We start from the raw sequence: 8,324 nt of genomic DNA on the forward strand, positions 1-8,324 counted from the left end.
TACCCGTTAGATAATGTATTCTGGCTGTGCGGAATGAAGGCACACTTAAAGCTACCTGCAGATTGGGCAGGGGTGTGCTCGTTAGTTTGAATCTTAGACCCCACGTACATTATCTCTGCGAAGCCATATCCTAATGCTGCCCAGAACCGTGAGATAAGCCAGCTACGTTTAATGACCCTTCAAAATAGATGGACCCTCGTTGACCGCTAATGGGAGGGTGGATTCAAGCTCTGTGTGAACTCGGTAGGCTACTATGCTTCTTTGTGCTATGCTGCTGTTCTGCGTTCTATGTGTCTGTGCTGTTCCCTGCCTCAAAACCGTAGTGCAACGTATGGTTGCTGGTGCGTTTATTCAAACATATGCTGCGGTTGCTTTGAGTGATAGGGATTTCAAGGATGACGATATAATATCACTTCGAGCCCTGCATGACAAAGATGACGCAGAATAAATGATTTAGAGCCAAGGCCACTGTGCGAGGAGGCAAGAAGTTTTTGTTGATTTGATTAATAAAGATCCTGATATGAAGATTAAAAATGAATAAAAGGAGGGAATGTAGGAACCGATTTTTAAGTTTAGTATGCTGACATAAAGTAATTGGGTTAATGTGTATTCATTTTGTTAATGTGTTCATTTAATTTGATATATGAGTATATTCATTTTAATATGTGTGTGTAGGTAGGACTTGGGAGTGAGGAATGGCGAGGTGTCAAGTTTGCAATACTGTGTGGTCATGTTATGGCTACATGGGCTATGTGAGTTACGGTGTTGACCATTCCACAGGGTCTGTTATCTCCTCTCTGTTCTCCACTCTCCAAGTCCCCTGTTGGTACTTAACCTGACAGGGAGAGAATACTCTGATATGGATTACTTTTTGTACTTATTACTTTGGGTACTTTCTAAGTACCGCCCTGTCTATGTGATACTTTGAGTACTTTGTGGGCCGACCCTAATGTCTTGTGTTGTAATAAAGCTTGTGTGAGTCGGTGGGCAGACCAGTTGTGACTAGACTTCTGTCAGCGCACCTCCTTGTCCGGCAAGTCAAATACTGAGATCTCAAAGTTGTCCGTGTGTGTTTATTCGAATGTGTAATCTGAGCCTAAGGTGTTTGTAAAATGATATAGCAATCTATCAGAAGTTGCAAGAACTGCCACGGTATATTATCTAACATTAGGACACTATCCTACATTCTAATTATTTTATTTTTATAGACATACTCAAACCAACTTGCTGTGATTAAGGAAACACTTGCCTCCATTCACAAGACCAATTTATGCAAGTAAATTTAAGATACACGTACTTGAGAAAATTTAATATTTGTTATTTCTCGAGAGCTCCCCCTTTTTCTGACACTGACTGGCCATTTAAAGAAACATTATATCATCAGTTGGGCATAGGAAACATTTCCAGTGATGGGGGGCAACGGGGTCCTACAGTATGCCTCCGCTGGCAACCAGAGGCATTATGTCTTTGGGTTGTCCATACGTGCATATGTCCGCCTGTCCCATTCTCATGACAATGATATTTCAGGAGGCTCCTTGAGGGAATTTGTATACTACAATCGTCCACTTGGACTCATAAACTGAATAGAATTTGGTGGTCAAAGATAAAAGGTCAAGGTCACTGTGACTTCAAAAAACATTCCTTGATGTATGTATAGTCTTCACTATATATTGTATGAGTCTGGACACAGTGGACACATGCATGTAAACTGCAACTGGTTGGCTGAGGCATAATACTGTGATGAAGTATTTCTATTTGTGTTTAGCATTATTTTCCCATATGGATTGGAAATTCCATCTGGCTATTGTACAAGCAGAAAATGACTATAGTTAATCAATCATGGCTCATTTGAGAAATGACTCTCTCAGGTTAATAGTCCCTAATTTCATTCTTAGTGGAACCAGGAACATACAGTATCGGCATATGGATGTGGATGATAAATCTAAACATATGCAGGGTGCCTGCTTGACTCTGCTAAATGACGACAGAACATGTGTTTGGGGAAAGTAGGCACTATAGGCACCATAGACAGCGAACAAAAAGGGAAAACCAATGCTGTAAGCATATTGGCAAGTAAAAGGCAATCTTTAATGAACTGTTGTAATGCACCCTAGTGACCATACTGTAGGCCTGTGTTTATTTGGCCCCTGGCAAAGTGCTTATACAGCACCAGAGAGAGATGAAAACATGCACATTCAAATGCAGTAGCTTATACAGTACAGTATACTATGTAACCAGTGACTTCACTTGTGTGCCTTAGGTGTGCCTTGGGATTAGGACACATTATCATTGCAATACATACAGCTACAAAACACGTTTTTGTATTTTTAATTTACTATTTCAGTAATTTACCAATACAGAGGCAAATTCTGTACCCTGGTCCCCCAAAAAGCTTTTAACCACTTTAAATCTGGCATCACTATTTTCGGCATGGATTATAAAGTGAAACATGAACATCTTGCAAAGAGTGGTCAGTGTCAGTGATAACTTAATAGCCTTCTTATCTTAAAAAATATCTTAAATTAGCCTACAAATAATGGTAATTGTTTTGCTCTTGGTGAAGTAGTCTGACGACGAACTTAAGAGAAATAAGAGAGATGTGAATGTGAGAAGCTAGCTATAACTATCAGAAACTAAAATGCATTGCATCCTAACTTGCATTGGCTGAAAATAGCAGATCGACAAGCCGACTGAGCTTGTTGATCGGCTATTTTCAGCCAATGTTTTACCCACAATAACAGAAAACCGAAAAGACGCTATTGAGTCATGAGGGACTCAGGTTACCCAATACCCATGGAGTTTAAGTGATTAAATATTCATCACTATGGCAAAATATATAAACTGGCCAAATAATCGCATTGGGCCATCTCTAAAGCTTGAAACCGTTTTGCTAGCCTATAGTTACCTTGTTGTAATGGTCTTTGAACTGGGCATGCAGGCATGACGTAGCTCTCCTAGAAGGGGTGTGTCAGTTTGTGATGGGAAGTAAATATTGTTGTGTTGCCATGTCTGCTAAGCTTATTGTAAGCGGCTTGTTTTCTTTTTTGTAAGTACGTCAACAACATTTCGCTGCTTGTATCTTTATGAGTCAGTAACAAATAAAGCTTTTTGAATTCTGCACAATCCTAATGTTGTAATTCACTGCAGAAGGACTTGTTTTGTACCACAATAGGTAGGCTAGTCCTATACCAGTTACTTATTTTAATTTTAATGTTAAGACATTTATGCTTGAATGACAGTGATTAGGCCATAACATGTTACAGCACTATAAAAAAACAAGACATGACAAAGTCATATAGCCGCAAAATGTCATATTGAGGTATGCCATTTTTTGGCAGAGTTCTTCTACATTGCAGTATTGATACTTTAACTTGATTAGTTGGGGGGGGGGGGCACACACACAATACAGCTGCTAATAATATGAATGTCAAATCATATTCAAAAGGACATATATTTTTTCAAAAAAGTTTTTCTTTCTTTTTTTTCTTTTTTTTTAATGTTTTTTCAAAAAGTTTTTTTTTTTCATTTTTTTTTTTTAATTTCAATTTCTCAACGGCAGATTGGGGCAAAAAAAGCCTGCCGCTATAGCGGCTATATTATGACTTTAGTCATTTCTTGTTGTAAGTACGTCAATATTGGTAGTTGTTGTGGGATGCGTTTTTTTTGGCTTATTTTTAAAGTGTAGCTGCTTATTTGGGCTTCCTTCCTAATGTCGTTTAACAAACATAATGTCGGTTCTCACACATATTTTCATGTCAAGGACCCCCAAATTAATATTTGTCTTCTGACGGCAGACCCCATACATGATTTGTGTTTTTAAAATATATGTTTTAATATAGCTGTGTGTGTGTGTGTGTGTGTGTGTGTGTGTGTGTGTGTGTGTGTGTGTGTGTGTGTGTGTGTGTGTGTGTGTGTGCCTATGTGGCCTATTAGTCGCTTGGGCTTGTTTTAGCAGACCGCCTGTTTATCTTATCTAAAATCTGGCAACAGTGGTAAGTAGCCTAATTATTTGGTTTAGGTTCTTTCACTTGCTACGAATAACTAGCTACTGTTGTAACTCCACCACTTCATAACATGTCACAGCCTCTTGCTCTTTGTGTCCCACTCCGAATGTAGATGAGAACCACTCAGAACACTAATGCTTTGTTGAATTTAAGAATGCAATTGCATGTTGTTCTGCTATCTTTCTTTCATTTAGCTCACTGTCTTTGACAGTCTGTTTAGCTAGTTGCCAGAGAGTGTGGTCTGCATTCCTGATAAGACATATAGGCTAGCCCTCATCTGTTCGACTTCGAATCAGCGAGGAGTGCTGAAAAACGGACACTCTATATGTAGGGTGAGGTGACCCTACATATAGAGTGTCCGTTTTTCAAATTGACCCATCTAGGGTCAATTTGATTTAGCATAAAAGTACAAGCTGGGAAGACAGAACAGTCCCTGTTGTGTCGGACTAAATCACAGTTCTGTCGGACAGTATCAGCTTTTGTGCTGCCCAACACTGAGTGAGGCTCTGCTCGCATCTGGGCATGGGCCATTGGACCCTTACATCTGGTCCTTACACTCAACAAAGACTCATAGAAATAGTTTTGCACTGATTAAACCAAGGCGTGTCTCCCTTCCAGACCTTTTTTTTCTATAAATGAAGAAAAAAGTTGTCTTGAAAGCTAGACACTGAACCGCTTATAAACTATTCAGTGTCTCTTTATTCCATTCCATGTCCTTAGCTATGACCCCAGGCTTTGAATACTTTTGTACAGTAATGTGATCCTGTATGTCTAAAAGGGTTTCCATTCCATTTTCCACTCTAAAGAAGCTTTATCTCTCTATCCACTTTTCCAGTGGCTTGTTAACGGACACTTCTCTTTTTTGGCTCTTGGATTTCTTCTGACGAGGTTAGACAACAACATTGTGGCAGTGGCACATGGTAAGGATTACATTTTAATGACCTGATAATGTACCGTGGCCTCTCGCCGCCTCTTACTAAACCTTATGTGGGTTTTAGTGAAGTGAACATATCACTGTCTGTGCTGGATTCGGATTGTAGTTGGCAAGTCCTCCAGTCCGTCTTTATAAATTCCTTCTAATAAAGGCATTGATGCACGCCAGTTGATGACAGGCAGTGAGACCTGATGCATGCATGAACTTCACCCTCACTGTCTTCAGTTTCCTTTCTTAGCTCAACCAATATCTAAATAAAACAAAAACTACCCCCCCCCCCCCCCCCCCCCACAGTAAATAAAACAAAAACAAAAACAAATAATAAAAGGCATCATTGGGTTCTCAAATAAACTGGCAACAATCTGTTACGTTTGTTGTACATGTTTGATCCATAACATAACAGTATTACTAAAGCCATATCTAAGAGGAATGGGAAGGATTCATTATTTCTTGCCATTTTGATTTATTTAATTCTTGCTTTCACAAGAGTAGTTGAACAATGCTTCACTGTATGCAACTCATAACATGTTTCCTGAAAAGTTATCCTTAAGGCATTATGACTGAGTCATTGTATTTTCAGTATAAACACATTATGCGTGCGTTAAACTAATATATAAAAAAGTACTATAAAATCCTTTAAACGTTTGACTACTTTCTGTCACTGTTGTACAGTAATAGATATAAAGGTAATACAAATAATAATGTATTACAAAATGTCATTTAATAATGTAATTATTATATAACAACTTATGCATATAGTATGTATGTAATATAATAATTGTATGCTGTTCTGTGTACTACGTAGAGATACCAATAAATGATTGTTTTTATGGGTCAATACAAAAAGGTACACTCAATACTGTCAGTATTTGCCCAGTTTGCATCAATCCATCAGTTTCTGATCACACTCACACTGTAAAATCCTGAGTGTTTATTTAACTGAAAGAGTGTGCTATACATGTGTTGCCTTCAGATGTCTCATCCTCTGATCACAGCTCATGCTTGGTGTAGCCCTGCCAACACCCAGTTGGTATTAAGATGCCAAATGTATTTCTGTTGTCAGCAGCCCAGCACTTAATTCTTAATCTGTTCCTTTGCCTATTCACTAAAGCTCTGTTTTTTCTTGGAAAAAGTCTAGACAACCTGTCAACAGAAGTTGAGGTTGCTATATGCTCATTAGGCTGTGTGAGGAGGAAACAGGACCCATTGTTTTTTTCCCTGGCCTCTATGTTCCATCAACATCCTGTGTTGCTATAGATTCATCTACAAGGCGTCTCCATTTTATAATTGCTTTACTGAAAATTCCATGTATACTCAATAAACTGTGCCCTGGCCTGGGGCAGAGAAAGAAACCAAATGGAGAAAACAAATTGCTATCCGAGCCATCTACAGTTACATGCATTATTATGGCATGGCACCTACTAGCCGTCTAGAAGAGGGTCTGTCTGTCTGTGTAATTGTGTGTCCAGGGCTAATCTCGCAAACCCCTGGACCGACCAGCGCCACATTTCCTCTTGTGCATGCTGCCAGTAGGCCAAGGAACTTCCTCAACAATGGTCATATCTCTTTCAGAGCGATACACCTCTTGGGTCATATTTTTTTCTCATTGTCCAGCTATCCCTACTTCTCACTTGAACTCTTTCAATCTTTTTGGAGGGGTCACAGTCAGATAAGGCCCACATGAGAAACAGTGAGACGACAACAACAATATACAGATGTAAGAAATCAGTCAGGCTTATCATCATTTACTGGAGCTCTTCCTACTAATCTTATTCTAGGTTCATTAATCCTCTTTCCAGGTACAGAGTAGGGTTAGTCCTTTATTCAATTCAGTCAATCCTTTGAACCAGCTCAGGCAGAGAAAAGCTGTAATTCAGTCAATCCTTTGTTGAACCAACTCAGGCAGAGAAAAGCTGTAAGAGGTGAGCTGTCCTCTGACGGAGTTTGACAGAGCTTGTCTTGTTAGTTTCTTGATATGCAGAGAGAACTGAGGATGGAAACAAGCCCTGTGGCTTTTTGTGTTATCCTTTTTAGCATAACCTTTGACTGTACTACCCATACTGTTAACAAACTGATAAATAAAGTGTTCAATCAATCAATCCATGAGTGGAGTAGGGACTGTGCATTCTGTTTTTAAGACTGTGAAAGCAGTGTGCCAAAATTGGCACACTGCTTTCACAGTTTTACTTGTTGCTAGAGGTAGTGTGAAATCCTTTGGTGAAAGAGATCAACGGCTGATAATAAAAAAATCCTCATGAGAACCTATCATTTGCATATCTACAAGGGATCTTTTAGCTAATGATTCATGATTCAGATAAAAGGTACACCTTTAGGGCACCTTCAAAGTTATGTCCTGATTCCAACTTTTTCGGTTTAGTGTAATTTTGGCATGTTTTGTGGCATGGCTCTGACAAATCAGAACATGGATGTTTTTTTCCCCACATGCAGCATTTACTGCAGGGGCAGGAGTATGGAATACAAAGGGAGGACCTCACAGAGGTTGCTGTTAACAGAGCATTATGTCAAGGGAGCCGAATTACGAGTCTGTGCAGTAAATTACCTGTCCGTGTCAAAGTCAATGGCTGACATACTGCAGCAAAGAAGCACAGTTCTGTGATGGAGGCAAGGAAGCTATTGTGCTCACAGCAAACTCCAAGGCCAGCACCCTACATCAGCGAGATGGAAAGATAGTGAGAGAAATCCCTTTTATGTTAAACATCAAACGACTGTGTCCACCCACTGCATCCTGTTGGCCTGGCAGTATGGCACACACAGATCTCTGTCTTTGTTTTATCATTTCATTAATGCTCCACCATTAATCCATCCATCCACGCTCCACCCACAAAGCGGCTATCCCCAGATGTCTCAGTTGTGCTGATGTGACGTGCACTGTCCTGGAGCACAGACTGAGTTCAGCAGCGCCTCAAATAACAGCAGACAGCTGTGAATGGGCCATGCACTGTTGCATCTGAAAATGAACAGTCTCTCTGGAGATTGAAGAGGACTTTTCCCATGTAAAGTAAACCACAGTCATTTCTGGCCAAGTGTAGCCAGAAACCATTATACTGCCTGTCTAATGGCTATGCAGTGCAGGCTCCTGGGTAAGGCTGATAACACACAGGAAACAGTGTATGATTTCACTTTTGGAATAACATGATTAAGCAAGGGGTAAAATATGGAAAAGTGCTGAAAATGTGAACTTATTGATCAGATAATGACGTGTTTACTACTGTAATTAGCCTACATTGGATCATCATCCTAAAATGTGCCTCTGCCCAAGCATTACAGTTTTTTTTGTAATATGATATAAAACAAAAATGTTTGACAGACATCATGTAATGTTATTTATTTATTTATGGGGAGGGGGGGTCATGGGAGATATTACC

Source organism: Gymnoscopelus microlampas, assembly GCF_963454915.1.
Source record: "Gymnoscopelus microlampas genome assembly, chromosome: 11".
Taxonomy (NCBI): Eukaryota; Metazoa; Chordata; class Actinopteri; order Myctophiformes; family Myctophidae; genus Gymnoscopelus; species Gymnoscopelus microlampas.